This window comes from Ictidomys tridecemlineatus, chromosome 1, assembly GCF_052094955.1.
Source record: "Ictidomys tridecemlineatus isolate mIctTri1 chromosome 1, mIctTri1.hap1, whole genome shotgun sequence".
In the NCBI taxonomy this organism is placed as follows: Eukaryota; Metazoa; Chordata; class Mammalia; order Rodentia; family Sciuridae; genus Ictidomys; species Ictidomys tridecemlineatus.
Window position 1 is genome coordinate 82,042,824 of NC_135477.1, and position 14,381 is coordinate 82,057,204.

Below are 14,381 nucleotides of genomic sequence, written 5' to 3' on the forward strand. Positions count from 1 at the left end.
ATTGCCTAGTGATCCTGAGCAAACAGAATTTAGACTGTTTACGACTCCCAATGCCCACACAGTTGAAGAGGTCAGAGACTTGATCTCTCCGCACCTGCAGCCATGTTGGATCTCTCACAAACTATGTTTGATTTAGAGTCCCAACTGCATCTATCCCCTTAGGGAAAATGAAGTGAAACCTAAAAATTCAAAGTGTTCCTGCAAAAGAATGCTTCAACCAAGAAGAATAAAAATTGGGTTTCCAAGTGTGACTGGAGTACCAATCATTCCTTCAAAGTATCAACAAGATCAGGTGAAAAATATTTCCTGAGATTAAATGAAATTCAGAGTTCTATGAAAGCTTTGCAAAGGTTTCAAAATGAAAGAGTTTTTTCTATGCCTCTGCTTAGGGCTAGCTCAACAGGGAACAAAGCATACAGAAGGCAGTTAAAACTAATTGAATGTGTCAAGATTCAAGCAGCAAGCACAAATCATATTTGATTTAGAGTTCCAACTGCCTCTATCCCTATATGGGAAAAAGAAGTGAAACCTAAAAATTCAAAGTGTTCCTGCAAACGAATGCTTCAACATAGTAGAATAAAATTTGGGAGGCCAAGTGCAACTGGAGAGCCAATCATTTCTGCCAAGTATCAACAAGTTCGTGTGAAAAAATATTTGCTGAGACTCCAGTAAACTTGAAGTCTGTGGAAGTTTGGCAAATGCTTTTAAATAATAGTGTTTTTTTCTTGCCTCTGCTTAGGGCTACTTCAACAGGGAATAAAGAATACACAGTACACGGAGAACTAATCGAGTGTGTCAAGTTTTAAGCAGCTTGCACATATCATGTTCTATTTAGAGTTCCAAATGCCTCTATCTCTATAGGGGAAAACAAAATGAAACCTAAAGATTCAAATTGTTTCTGCAAATGAATGCTTCAACTTAAAAGAAAGAATTTCTATGGCCAAGTGTGACTGGAGTACCGATCATTCTTTCAAAATATAAACAAGATCGGGTGAAAAAATATTTGTTGACATTCCAGTAAACTCAGAGTTCTGTGGAAAATTGGGAAATGCTTTTAAATGAAAGTGTATTTTAGTTGCCTCTGCTTAGGGTAACTTCAACAGGAAACAAATCATAGAGAGGGTAATGAGAACTAATTGTGTGTGTCAAGATTGAAGCAGTGAGCACAAACCACATTTGGTTTAGAGTTCCAAATGCCTCTATCCATATAGGGTGAAAGGAAGGTAAACCTAAAAATTCAAAGTGATTCTGCAAAAGAACGCTTCAGCCTAGAAGAATAAAATTTGGAGGTCCATGTGCGAATGAAGTTGCAATTATTCCTTCATAGTATCAACAAATTGGGTGAAAAAATATTTGCTGAGATTCCAGTAAACTCAGAGTTCTGTTGAAGCTTGGCCAACGTGTTCTAGTGAAAGTGTTTTTTCCTTGCCTCTCCTTAGGGTTATTCAACAGAGAACAAAGCATAGAGAGCACGGTGAAAACTTATTGAGTGTGTCAAGTTTTAAGCAGCTAGCACAAACCATGTACGATTTAGAGTTCCCACTGCCTGTATCCCTATGGGGGAAAAAGTGAAACCTAAAAATTCAAAGTGTTCCTGCAAACGAATGCTTCAACCTAGAAGAACAAAATTTGAGGGGGGGGGCAAGTGGGACTGGAGTACTGATCTTTGCTTTCAAATATCAACAAATTTGGTGAAAAACTATTTTTTGAGATTCCAGCAAACTTGAAATTCTGTTGAAGCTTGGCAAACGCTTTCAAATGAAAGTGTTTTCTAAATGCCTTTACTTAGGGCTATTTCACCTGGGAACAAAGCATGGAGACACACTGAGAACTAATTGAGTGTGTCAAGTTTCATGCAGCTAGCTGAAACTGTATTCGATTGGGAGTTCCAACTGACTCTATTTCTATAGGGGAAAACTAAGTGAAAAACCTAAAAATTCAAAGTGTTCCTGCAAATGAACACTTCAACCTACAAGAATGAAATTTGGGGGGCCAAGTGTGACTGGAGTACCAATCATTCCTTCAAAGTATCAACAAGATCAGGTCAAAAAATATTTTCTGAGATTCCAGTAATCCCCGAATTCTGTGGAAGCTTGGCAAATGCTTTCAAATGAAAGTGTTTCTTACTAACTTCTGCTTGAGGGTACATCAACAGGGAACAAAGCATAGAAATTCCACTGAGAACTAATTGAGTGTGTGATGTTTCAAGCACCTAGACCAAACCATGTTTGATTTAGAGTTCAAACTGCCTCTATCGCTATAGCAGAAAATAAAGTGAAATCTAAAAATTCAAAGTGATTCTACAAACGAACACTTATACATAGGAAAATGAAATTTGGGGAGCCAAATGCGACTGATGTAACAATCATTTCTGCCAAGTATCAACAAAATTGTTCAAAAAATATTTGCTGAGATTCAAGTAAACTCAGAGTTCTGTGGATACATGGCAAACACATTTAAATGAAAGTATTTTTTCCCTCAACTCTGCTTAGGGCTACTTCAATAAAGAACAAAGCTTAGAAAGTGCACTGAGAACTAATTGAGTCTGTCAAGTTTCAAGCAGCTATCACAAACTGTGTGATTTGGAGTTCCCAATGCCTCTATCCCTACAGGAGAAAACAAAGTGAAAACTAAAAATTCAACGTGTTCTTGCAAATGAATGCTTCAACCTAGAAGAGTGAAATTTGGGGGGCCAAGTGTGACTGGAGTACTGATCATTACTTCAAAGTATCAAAAATATCAAGTGAAAAAATATTTTCTTTGATTCAGTAAACTTGGAGTTCTGTGGAAGCTTGGCAAATGCTTTCAAATGAAAGTTTTTTTTAACTTGCCTCTGCCTAGGGCAACTTCAAAAGTGAACCAAGCATAGGGAGTGCACTGAGAACTAATTGTGTGTGTCAAGATTCAAGCAGTGAGCACAAACCATGTTTGATTTAGAGTTCCAACTACCTCTATTCCTATAGGTGAAAATGAAGTAAAACCTAAAAATTGAAAGTGTTCCTGCAAATGTACACTAAAACATAGAAGAATGAAATTTGGGGGGTAAATGCGACTGGAGTACCAATCATTTCTTCAAACTTTCAATGAGATCTGGTGAAAAAGTATTTTCTGAGATTCCAGTAAAATTGAAGTTCTGTGGAAGATTGGCAAATGCTTTCAAATGAAAGTGATTTTTCCTTGCCTCTGCTTAGGGGTACTTCAACAGGGAACAAAGATAGGGAGGGAACTGAAAACTTATTTAGTGTGTCAAGTTTTAAGCTGCTAGCAAAAACCATGTTTGATTTGTATTTCCAGCAGCCTCTATCCATGTAGGGGAAAACAAAGTGAAACCTAAAATTTCAAAGGGTTCCTGCAAGCGAATGTTTCAACCTGGAAGAAAGAAATTTGGGGGACAAAGTGTGACTGGAGTACCAATCTTTCCTGTCAAGTATCAAATAATTGAGTGAAAAAATATTTGCTGAAATTCCAGCAAACTCGAATTTCTGTTCAAGCTTGGCATAAGCTTTCAAATGAAAGTGTTTTTTTCCATGCCTCTGCTTAGGGATATTTCACCTGGGAACAAAGAATAGAGAGTGAACTGAGAACTACTTGAGTGTGTCAAGTTTGAAGCTTAAAAACCATGTTCAATTTGGAGTTCCAACTGCCACTATCCCTATAGAGAAAAAGAAGTGAAACCTACAAATTCAAAGTAATCCTGCAAACGAACGGTTGAACCTATAAAAATGAAATTTGGAATACAAAGTGTGAATGGAGTAATGATCATTCCTTCGAAGAATTAACAAGATCGGGTGAACAAATGTTGTTGAGATTCCAGGAACCTCAGAGTTCTGAGGAAGCTTGAGAAATGCTTTCAAATGAAAGTGTTTTTTCCTTGCCTCTTCTTAGGGATGTTTCAACAGGGAAGAAAGCATAGAGAACTAATTGAGTGTGTCAAGTTCAAGCAGGTAGTACAAATCATGTTGATTTAGAATTCCAACTGACACTATCCTTATATGGAAAATGAAGTTAAACCTAAAAATTCATAGTGTTCCTGAAAATGAACGCTTCAACTTAGAATAATGAATTTTGGCAGGCCAAGTGCGAGTGAAGTACCAATGATTCCTTCAAAGTATCAACAAGACTGTATAAAAAAATTATGAGATTCCAGTAAACTGGGAGTTCTGCTGAAGCTTGGAAAACTCTTTCAATAAAATGTTATTTTCTTGTTTTTTTTAGGGCTACTTCAACAGAGAACAAAGCATAGAAAGTGCACTGAGAACTAATTGAGTGTGTCAAGTTTCAAGCAGCTACCACAAACCATGTTTTATTTAGAGTTCCTAATGCCTCTATCCCTATTGGGAAATATGAAGTGAAACCCAAATATTCAAAGTGTTCCAGCAAATGAATGCTTCAACCTAGAAGAATGATATTTGGGGGCCTTGTGTGACTTGAGAATGGATCATTCCTTTAAAGTATCAACAAAATCGGGTGAAAAAATATTTGCTGAGATTCCAGTAAACAGAGTTCTGTGGAACCTTGGCAAACACTTTCAAGTGAAAGTATTTTTTTCTGTGCATCTTCTTACAACTACTTCAGCAGAGAACAAAGTATAGAGAGCACTGAGAACTAATTGAGTGTGTCAAGTTTCAAGTAGCTATCACAAACCATGGTTAATTTAGTGTTTCAACTACCTCTATCTGTATAGGGGAATGTGAAGTGAAACCTAAAAACTCAAAGTTTTCCTTTAAACGAATGCTTCAATCTAGAAGAATGAAATTTGGGGGTCAAGTGCAACTGGATTACCAATCATTCCTTTGAACTGTCTAGAAGATTGGGTGAAAAAATATTTGCTGATATTAAAGGAAACTCAGGATTCTGTGGAAGCTTCACAAATGTATTCAAATACATTTTTTTTGTGTTTTTCTTTGTGTCTGCTTAGGGCTACTTCATTTTTTAAAATTAGTTGTTCAAAACATTACAAAGCTCTTGACATATCATATTTCATACATTAGATTCAAGTGGATTATGAACTCCCATTTTTACCCCAAATACAGATTGCAGAATCACATCGGTTACACATCCACATTTTTACATAATGCCATATTAGTAACTGTTGTATTCTGCTTAGGGATACTTCAACAGAGAACAAAGCAGAGACATCACAATCAGAACTAATTGAGTGTGTCAAGTTTCAGGCAGCTACAACAAATAGTGGTTGATTTAGAGTTCCAACTGCCTCTATCCATATAGAAAAAAAGAAGTGAAACCTAAAAATTCAAAGTGTTCCTGCAAACAAATGTTTCAGCATAGAAGAATGAAATGTGGAGGACCAAGTGCGAATGGAGTAACAATCATTATGTCAAAGTGTCAACAAGTTTTGGTTAAAAGAATATTTGCTAAGATTCCAGGAAACTTAAAGTTCTTTTGAAGCTTGGCAACATATTCAAATTAAAGTGTTTTTCCTTGCCTCTTCTTAGGGCTATTACAACAGGGAACAAAGCATAGAGAACTAATTAAGTCTGTCAATTTCAAGCAAGTAGCACAAACCATATTGATTTAGAATTCCAACTGCCTCTATCCCTATAGGGGAAAACGAAGTGAAACCTAAAAATTCATAGTGTCCTGCAAATGAAGAATAAATTTTGGTGGGCCAAGTGTGAGTGGAGTGCCGATCATTCCTTCAAATTGTAAACAAGTCCATGTGAAAAATAATTTATGAGATTCCAGTAAACTTGGAGTTCTGTTGAAGCTTGGAAAAATCTTTCAATGAAAGTGTTATTTTTTGCTGCCTTTTAGGACTACTTCAACTGGGAACAAAGCATAGAGAGTGCACTGAGAACTAATTGAGTGTGTCAAGTTTCAAGCACCTAGCAAAAAACATGTTTGATTTAGAGTTCCAACTGCCTCTATGCCTATATGGTTATAAGAAGTGAAATCTGAAAATTCAAAGTGTTCCTGCAAACGAATGCTTCAACCTACATAAATAAAATTTGAGGGGCCAAGAGTGACTGGAGTAACAATCATTCCTTCAAAATATTAACAAGATTGGGAGAAAAAATATTTGCTGAGATTCCAAAGTACAGAGAGTGCAGTGAGAACTAATTGAGTGTGTCAAGTTTCAAGCAGCTAGCACAAACCATGTTCGATTTAGATTTCCAACTGCCTCTATCCCCATAGGGGAAAACAAAGTGAAATCTAAAAATTAAAAGTATTTCTCCAAATGAATGGTCCAAGCTAGAAGAATGACATTTTGGATGCCAAGTGCAAATGGAGTAGTGATCATTCCTTCAAAGTATTAACAAGATCGGGTGAAAAATATTTGCTGAAATTCCAGGAAGCTCAGAGTTCTGTGGAAGCTTGGTAAATGCTTTCAAATAAAAGTGTTGTTACCTAGACTCTGCTTAGGGCTAGTTCAACAGAGAACAAAGCATAGAGAGCACACTGATAACTAAATGAGTGTTTCACGTTTCAAGGAGCTATCACAAACCATGGTTGATTTATAGTTTCAACTACCTCTATTCGTATAGGGGAATACGAAATGAAACATAAAAATTCAAAGTGTTCCTGCAAAGAATGCTTTAAACTAAAAGAATGAAATTTGAATGCCAAGTGCTAATGGAGTACTGATCTTTTCTTTTAAGAATTAACAAGATTGTGTTAAAATAATATTTGCTGAGATTCCAGGAACCTTGGAATTCTGTGGAAGCTTGGGAAATGCTTTGAAATGAAAGTGGTTTTTTTGCCTCTTCTTAAGGCCACTCTAACAGGGAACAAAGCATAGAGAACTAATTGAGTGTGTCAAGTTCAAACATATAGCACAAACCATGCTGATTTAAAATTCCAACTGCCTGTATCCTTATAGGGGAATAAGAACTTAAACCTAAAAATTTATGGTGTTCCTTCAAACAAACGCTTCAAATTAGATGAATGAATTTTGGCGGGCCAAGTGTGAGTGGAGTACCAATGATTCCTTCAAAGTATCAACAAGCCCATGTGAAAAAATAATTTATGAGATTCTAGAAAACTCGAAGTTGTGCTGAAGCTTGGAAAAACTCTTTCAATGAAAGCATTATTTTCTTACTGCTTTTTAGGGCCACATCAAGAGGGAACAAAGCATAGAGAGTGCACTGAGAATTAATTGAGTGTGTCCAGTTTCAAGCAGCTAGCAAAAAACATGTTTGATTTAGAGTTCCAACTGCCTCTATTTCTATAGGAGAATAAGAAGTGAAACCTACAAATTTAAAGTGTTCCTGCAAAGTAATACTTCAATCTCAAAGAATGAAATTTGGGGGGCCAAGGGTGCCTGGAATACCGATCATTCCTTCAAAATATTAACAAGATGGGGAGAAAAAAATATTTGCTGAGATTCCAATAAACTCGGAGTTTTGTGGAAGCTTGGTAAATGCTTTCAAATGAAAGTTTTCTTTCCTATTCTCTGCTTAGAAATACTTCAACAGGGAACAAAGCATAGAGAGTACACTCAAAACCAATTGAGCGTGTCAAGTTTCAAGCAGCTAGCACAAACCATGTTTGATTTAGATTTCCAACTGCCCCTATTCCCATATGGGAAAAAAAATGAAACCTAAAAATTCAAAAGTGTTCCTGCAAACGTATGCTTAAACCTAGAAAAATAAAATTTTAGGGGTCAAGTTCAACTGGAGTATCAATCATTCCTTCAGAATATCAACAAGATTGGGTGAAAAAATATTTGCTGAGATTCCAGTAAACTCAGAGTTCTGTGGAAGCTTGGGAAATGCTTACAAATGAAAATGTTTTTTTGCCTATCCTCTGCTTAGGGCTACTTGAACAGGAAACAAAGTATAGAGAGTGCACTGATAACTAATTGAGTGTGTCAAGTTTCAAGCAACTATCACACACCATGGTTGATTTAGAGTTTCAACTACCTCTATCCATAGAGGGGAAAACAAAATGAAACCTAAAGTTCAAAGTTTCTGCAAACGAATGCTTCAAACTAGAAGAATGAATTTAGGGATGCCAAGTGAGAATGCAGTACTGATCATTCCTTCAAAGTATTAACAAGTTCGGGTGGAAAAATATTTGCTGAGATTCCTGGAACTCAGAGTTCTGTGAAAGTTGGCAAATAGTTTCAAGTGAAAGTGTTTTTTTTTTTCTAGCCTCTGCTTAGGGCTACTTCAACAGGGAACAAACCATAGAGAGCACACTGATAATTAATTGAGTGTGTCATGTTTCAAGTAGCTATCACAAACCATGGTTGATTTATATATTCAACTACCTGTATCCATCTAGGAGAAAATGAAATGAAACTTAAAATTTTAAAGTTTTCCTGAAAACAAACAGTCCAAACAGAACAATGAAATTTGGGACACCAAATGCATATGGAGTAATAATCATTTCTTCAAAGTATTAACAAGATCAGGTGAAAAAATATTTGCTGAAATTCCAGGAATCTCAGAGTTTTGTGGAAGCTTGGCAAATGCTTTCAAATAAAAGTGTTTTTACCTAGCCTCTTCTTAGGGCTATTTCAACAGGGAACGAAGCATAGAGAACTAATTGAGTGTGTCAAGCTCAAGCAGGTAGCATAAACCATGTTGATTTAGAATTCCAACTGCCTCTATCTTTATAGGGGAAAACGAAGTTAAACCTAAAAATTAATTCTGTTTCTGCAAACAAATGCTTCAACCTAGAATAATGAATTTTGGTGATCCAAGTGTGAGTGGAGTACTGATCATTCTTTCAAAATATCAACAAACCCATGTGAAAAAATAATTTATGAGATTCCAGTCAACTTGGAATTCTATTGAGGCTTGGAAAACTCTTTCAATGAAAGTGTTATTTTCTTGCTTCTTTTTAGGGCTACTTCATCAGAGAACAAAGCATAGAGAGCACACTGAGAAGTAATTGAGTGTGTCAAGTTTCAAGCAACTAGCTCAAACCATGTTTGATTTAAACTTTCAATTGCCTCTATCCCTATACGGGAATATGAAGTGAAATCTAAAAATTCAAAGTGATTCTGCAAATCAATGCTTCAACCTAGAAGAATGATATTTGGGGGCCAAGTGCGACTGGAGAATGGATCATTTCTTCAAAGTATCAACAAAATCGGGTGAAAAAGTATTTGCTGAGATTTCAGTAAACTCAGAGTTCTGTGGAAGCTTGGCAAACGCTTTCAAATGAAAGTGTTTTTTTCTTGACACAGCTTAGGGTTACTTCAACAAATAACAATGCATAGAGAGTGCACTGAGAACTAACTGAGCATTTCAAGTTTCAATTAGCTATCACAAACCATGGTTGATTTAGAGTTTTTTCAACAACCTCTATCCATATAGAAGAATATGAAGTGAAACCTATAAATTCAAAGTTTTCCTTCAAACGAATGTTTTAACCTAGAAGAATAAAACTTGGGGGGTCAAGTTGACTAGAATATCGATTATTCCTTCAAAATATCAAGAAGTTCACCTGAAAAAGTATTTGCTGAGATTCCAGTAAACTCAGAGGTTTATGGAAGCTTGGAAAACTCTTTCAATGAAAGTGCTATTTCCTTGCTTCTACTTAGGGATACTGCAACATGGAAAAAAGCATAGAGAGAACACCGAGAACTAATTGTGCCTGTCAAGTTTCAAGAATCTAGCACAAACCATGTTTGATTTAGAGTTCCAATTGCTTTTATGCCCATAGGGAAAACGAAGTGAAACCTAAAAATTTAAAATGCTCCTGCAAACGAATCCTTCAACCAAGAAGCATGAAATTTGGGGAGCCAAGTGAAACTGGAATACTAATCATTTCTTCCAAGTATCAACAAGATCGTATGAAACAAAACAAAACAAACAAACAAACAAACAAATAAAACATTTGTTGAGATTCCAGTAAACTTGGTGTTCTTTGGAAGCTTTTAGAATGCTATCAAATGAAAATGTTTTTTTCTTACCCTATGCTTAGGGCTACTTCAACAAAGAACAAAACATATGGAGTTCACTGAGAACTAATTGAGCATGCAAGTTTCAAGAAGCTATCACAAACCATGGTTGATTTAGAGTTCCAAATACCATTATCTTTATAGGGGAAAATGAAGTGAAACCTAAAAATTCAAAGTCTTCCTGCAAACAAACGATTCATCTTAGAAGAATGAAATTTGGAGGGTCACATGCCACTGGAGTATTGTTCATTCCTTCAAGGTATCAAAAATATTGGGTGAAAAATATTTTCTGAGATTAATGGTAACTCAGCGTTCTGTGGAAGCCTGGCAAATGCTTTCAAATGAAAGGGTTTTTTTCCTTGTCTCTTCTTATGGCTACCTCAACAGGGAACAAAGCATAGAGAGCACCACTGATATCTAATTGAGTGCATCAAGATTCAAGCAGCTAGCCCATACCATGTTTGATTTGATGTAGAGTTCCAACTGTTTCTATCCCTATAGGAGAAAACAAAGTGAAACCTAAAATTTAAGGTGTTCCTGCAAATGAATGCTTCAACCTAGAAGGACGAAATTTGGGGGGCGAAGTGTGACTGAGTTATCAATCATTTTTACAAAGTATCAACAAGATTGTGTGAACAAATATTTGCTGAAATTCCAGTAAACTCGGAATGCTGTGGAAACTTGGAAAACGCTTTTAAATGAAAGTGTTGTTCCTTTGCCTCTGCTTAGAGCTACTTCAACAGAAAAAAAAATGCATAGAGAACACCATGAGAACTAATTGAGTGTGTATATTTTGAAGCAGCTATCCCAAACTGTGTTCAATTTAGAGTTCCATGTGCCTCTATCCTTATAGGGGAAAATGAAGTGAAACCTAAAAATTCAAAGTGTTTCTGCAAACGAATGCTTCAACCTAGAAGAATGAAATTTGGTGGTCCAAGTGTGACTGGAGTACCTATAATTCCTTAAAATTATCAAGAAGATAGGGTGGAAAAAATATTTGCTGAGATTCCAGAGAACTCAGAGGTATGTGAAAGCTTGGCAAAAGCTTTCAAATGAAAGTATTTTTTCCATGCCTCTTCTTAGGGTAGGGAACAAAGCATACAGAGTGCAGGGAACAAAGGATACAGAATGCATTTGAACTAATTGTGTGTGTCAAGATTCAAGAAGTGAGAACAAACCATGTTAATTTAGAGTTCCAACTGCTTCTATCCCTATAGGGGAAAATGAATTGAAACCTAAAAATTCAACGTGTTCTGGCAAACAAACGCTTCAACCTACAAGAATAAAATTTTGGGGGAAATGCGACTGGAGTACTGATCATTCCTTCAAACTTTCAACTAGATTGGGTGAAAAATAGTTTCTGAGATTCCAATAAACTCAGATTTCCTTGGAAGCTTGGCAAATGCTTTCAAATGAAAGTGTTTTCTCCTTGCCTCTCCTTAGGTGTACTTTAACAGGGAACAAAGCATAGAAAACTAATTGAGTGTGTCAAGTTCAAGCAGGGAGAACAATCTATGTTGATTTAGAAATCCAACTGCCTCTCTCCCAATATGGGAAAACGAAGTTAAACCTAAAAATTTATAGTGTTCCTGCAAATGAACACTTCAACCTAGAAGAATGAATTTTGGTGGGCCACGTGCAAGAGGAGTACAAATCATTCCTTCAAAGTATCAAAAAGCCCATGTGAAAAAAATAATTTATGAGATTCTAGTAAACTTGGAGTTCTGTTGAAGCTTGTAAAACTCTTTCAATGAAAGTGTTATTTTCTTGCTTCCTTCTAGGGCTACTTCAACAAGAAACAAAGCATAGAGAGTGCACTGAGCACTAATGAGTGTGTCAAGTTTAAAGCAGCTAGCACAAACCATGTTTTATTTAGAGTTCCAACTGCCTCTATTCCTATAGGGGATTGCAAAGTGAAACCTGAAAATTCAAAGTGTTCCTGCAAACGAATGCTTCAACCTAGAAGAATGAAATTTGGGGGGCCAAGTGCGACTGGAATACCAATCATTTCTGCTAAGTATCAACAAGATAGTGTGAAAAACATTGGCTGAGATTCCAGTAAACTTGGTGTTCTATGGAAGCTTTTAGAATGCTATCAAATGAAAATGTTTTTTTTCCTAGCCTATGCCTAGGGCTACTTCAACAAAGAACAAAGCATACAGAGTGCACTGAGAACTAATTGAGCGTGCAAGTTCCAAGAAGCTATAATAAACCATGGTCGATTTAGAGTTCCAAATGCCGTTATCTTTATAGGGGAAAATGAAGTAAAACCTAAAAATTCAAAGTCTTCCTGCAAACAAACGATTCATCTTAGAAGAATGAAATTTGGAGGGCCACATGCCACTGGAGTATTGATCATTCCTTCAAAGTATCAAAAATATCGGGTGAAAAAATATTTGCTGAGATTAATGGAAACTCAGCATTCTGTGGAAGCCTAGCAAACACTTTCAAATAAAAGGGTTGTTTCCTTACCTCTTCTTATGGCTATTTCAACAGAAAACAAAGAATAGAGAGTGCACTGCGAACTAATTGAATGTGTCAAGATTCAAGCATCTAGAACATGCCATATTTGATTTGATTTAGAGTTCCAACTGTTTCTATCCCTATAGGGGAAAATGAAGTTAAACCTAAAATTTCAAAGTGTTTCTGCAAATTAATGCTTCAACCTAGAATAACAAAATTTGGGGAGCCAAGTGCAACTGGGTTCCCAATCATTTCTACCAAGTATCAACAAGATTGTGTGAATAAATATTTGCTGAAATTCCAGTAAACTTGGAATGCTGTGGAATCTTGGAACATGCTTTTAAGTGAGAGTGGTTTTTCTTTGCTTCTGCTTAGAGCTACTTCAACAGGGAAAAAAGCTTAGAGAGCACCCTGAGAACTAATTGAGTGTGTAAATTTTCAAGCAGCTATCACAAATCATGCTCGATTTAGAGTTCCACATGCCTCTATCGCTACAGAGAAAAATGAAGTGAAACCTAAAAATTCAAAGTGTTCCTGAAAACAAATACTTCAACCTAGAAGAACAAAATTTGGTGATCCAAGGGTGATTCAAGTACCAATCATTCCTTCAAAGTATCAAAAAGATCTGGTGAAAAAATATTTGCTGAGATTCCAGAGAACTCGGAGTTATGTGGAAGCTTGGTAAATGCTTTCAAATGGAAGTGTTTTTTCATTGCTTCTCCTTAGGTCTACTTCAACAGGGAAGAAAACCAGAGTTGGCACAGAGAACTAATTGAGGGTGTGAAGTTTCAAACAGATAGCACAATCCGTGTTTGATTTAGAGATCCAACTCCCTCTATTCCTATAGTTGTAAATGAAGAGAAACAAAAAATTCAAAGTGTTCCTGCAAACGAATGTTTCAACCTAGAAGATTTAAATTTGGGTTTCCAAGTGTGACTGAAATACCAATCATTCTTTCAGTGTATTAACAAGATCGGGTTAAAAAATATTTGCTGAGATTCCATTAAACTTGCTGTTCTGTGGAAGCTAGGCAAACACGTTCACTTGAAAGTGCTTTTATTTTTTTCTAGCTTCCACTTAGGGCTACATCAATAGGGAACAAACATAGAGAGCACACTGAGAAGTAATTGAGTGTGTCATGTTTCAAGCAGCTATCACAAACCACGGTTGACTTAGTTCCAACTTCCACTATCCCTATAGGGAAAAACAAAGTGAAACCTAAAAATTCAAAATGTTCCTGCAAACAAATGTTTCAACCTAGAAGAATGAAATTTAGGGGGCCAAGTGCAAATTGAGTACCGATTATTCCTTTAGATTTTCAACAAGATATTGGGTTAAAAATATTTGCTGAGATTAAAGGAATCTCAGAGTTTTGTGGAAACTTGTCAAACTCTTTCAAATGAAAGTGTTTTTTCCTTCCCTCTTCTTAGGGCTCCCCTGGCATGGTCCAAGTGTGAGTGGAGGTTCCATCATTCTTTCAAAGTTTCGACAATATCAGGTGAAAAAAGACTTGCTGAGATTCTAGTAAACTTGGTGATCTGTGGAAGCTTGGCAAATGCTTTTAAATTTTCCTTGGGTCTTCTTTGGGGTACTTCAACAGGGAACAAAGCATAGAGAGAGCACTGAGAACTAATTGAATGTGTCAAGAATCAAGCAGTGAGCACAAAGCATGTTTGCTTTAGAGTTTCAACTGCCTCTATCCCCATAGGGGAAAATGAAGTGAAGCCTAAAAATTCAAAGTGTTCTTGTGAATGAACGCTTCAACATAGAAGAATGAAATTTTGAGAGCCAAGTGTGACTCAAGTACCAATCATTCCTTCAGAGTTTCAACATGTTTGGGTGAAAAAATATATGCTGAAATTCCAGTAAACTCTGAGTTATGTGGAAGCTTGGCAAATCCTTTCAAATGAAAGTGTTTTTTCCTAGTCTGCTTAGGGTTATTTCAACAGGGAACAAAGCATCAAGAAGGCACTGAGAACTAATTGAGTGTGTCACGTTTCAAGCAGCTATCAAAAATCATGGTTGATTTAGAGTTCCCACTGCA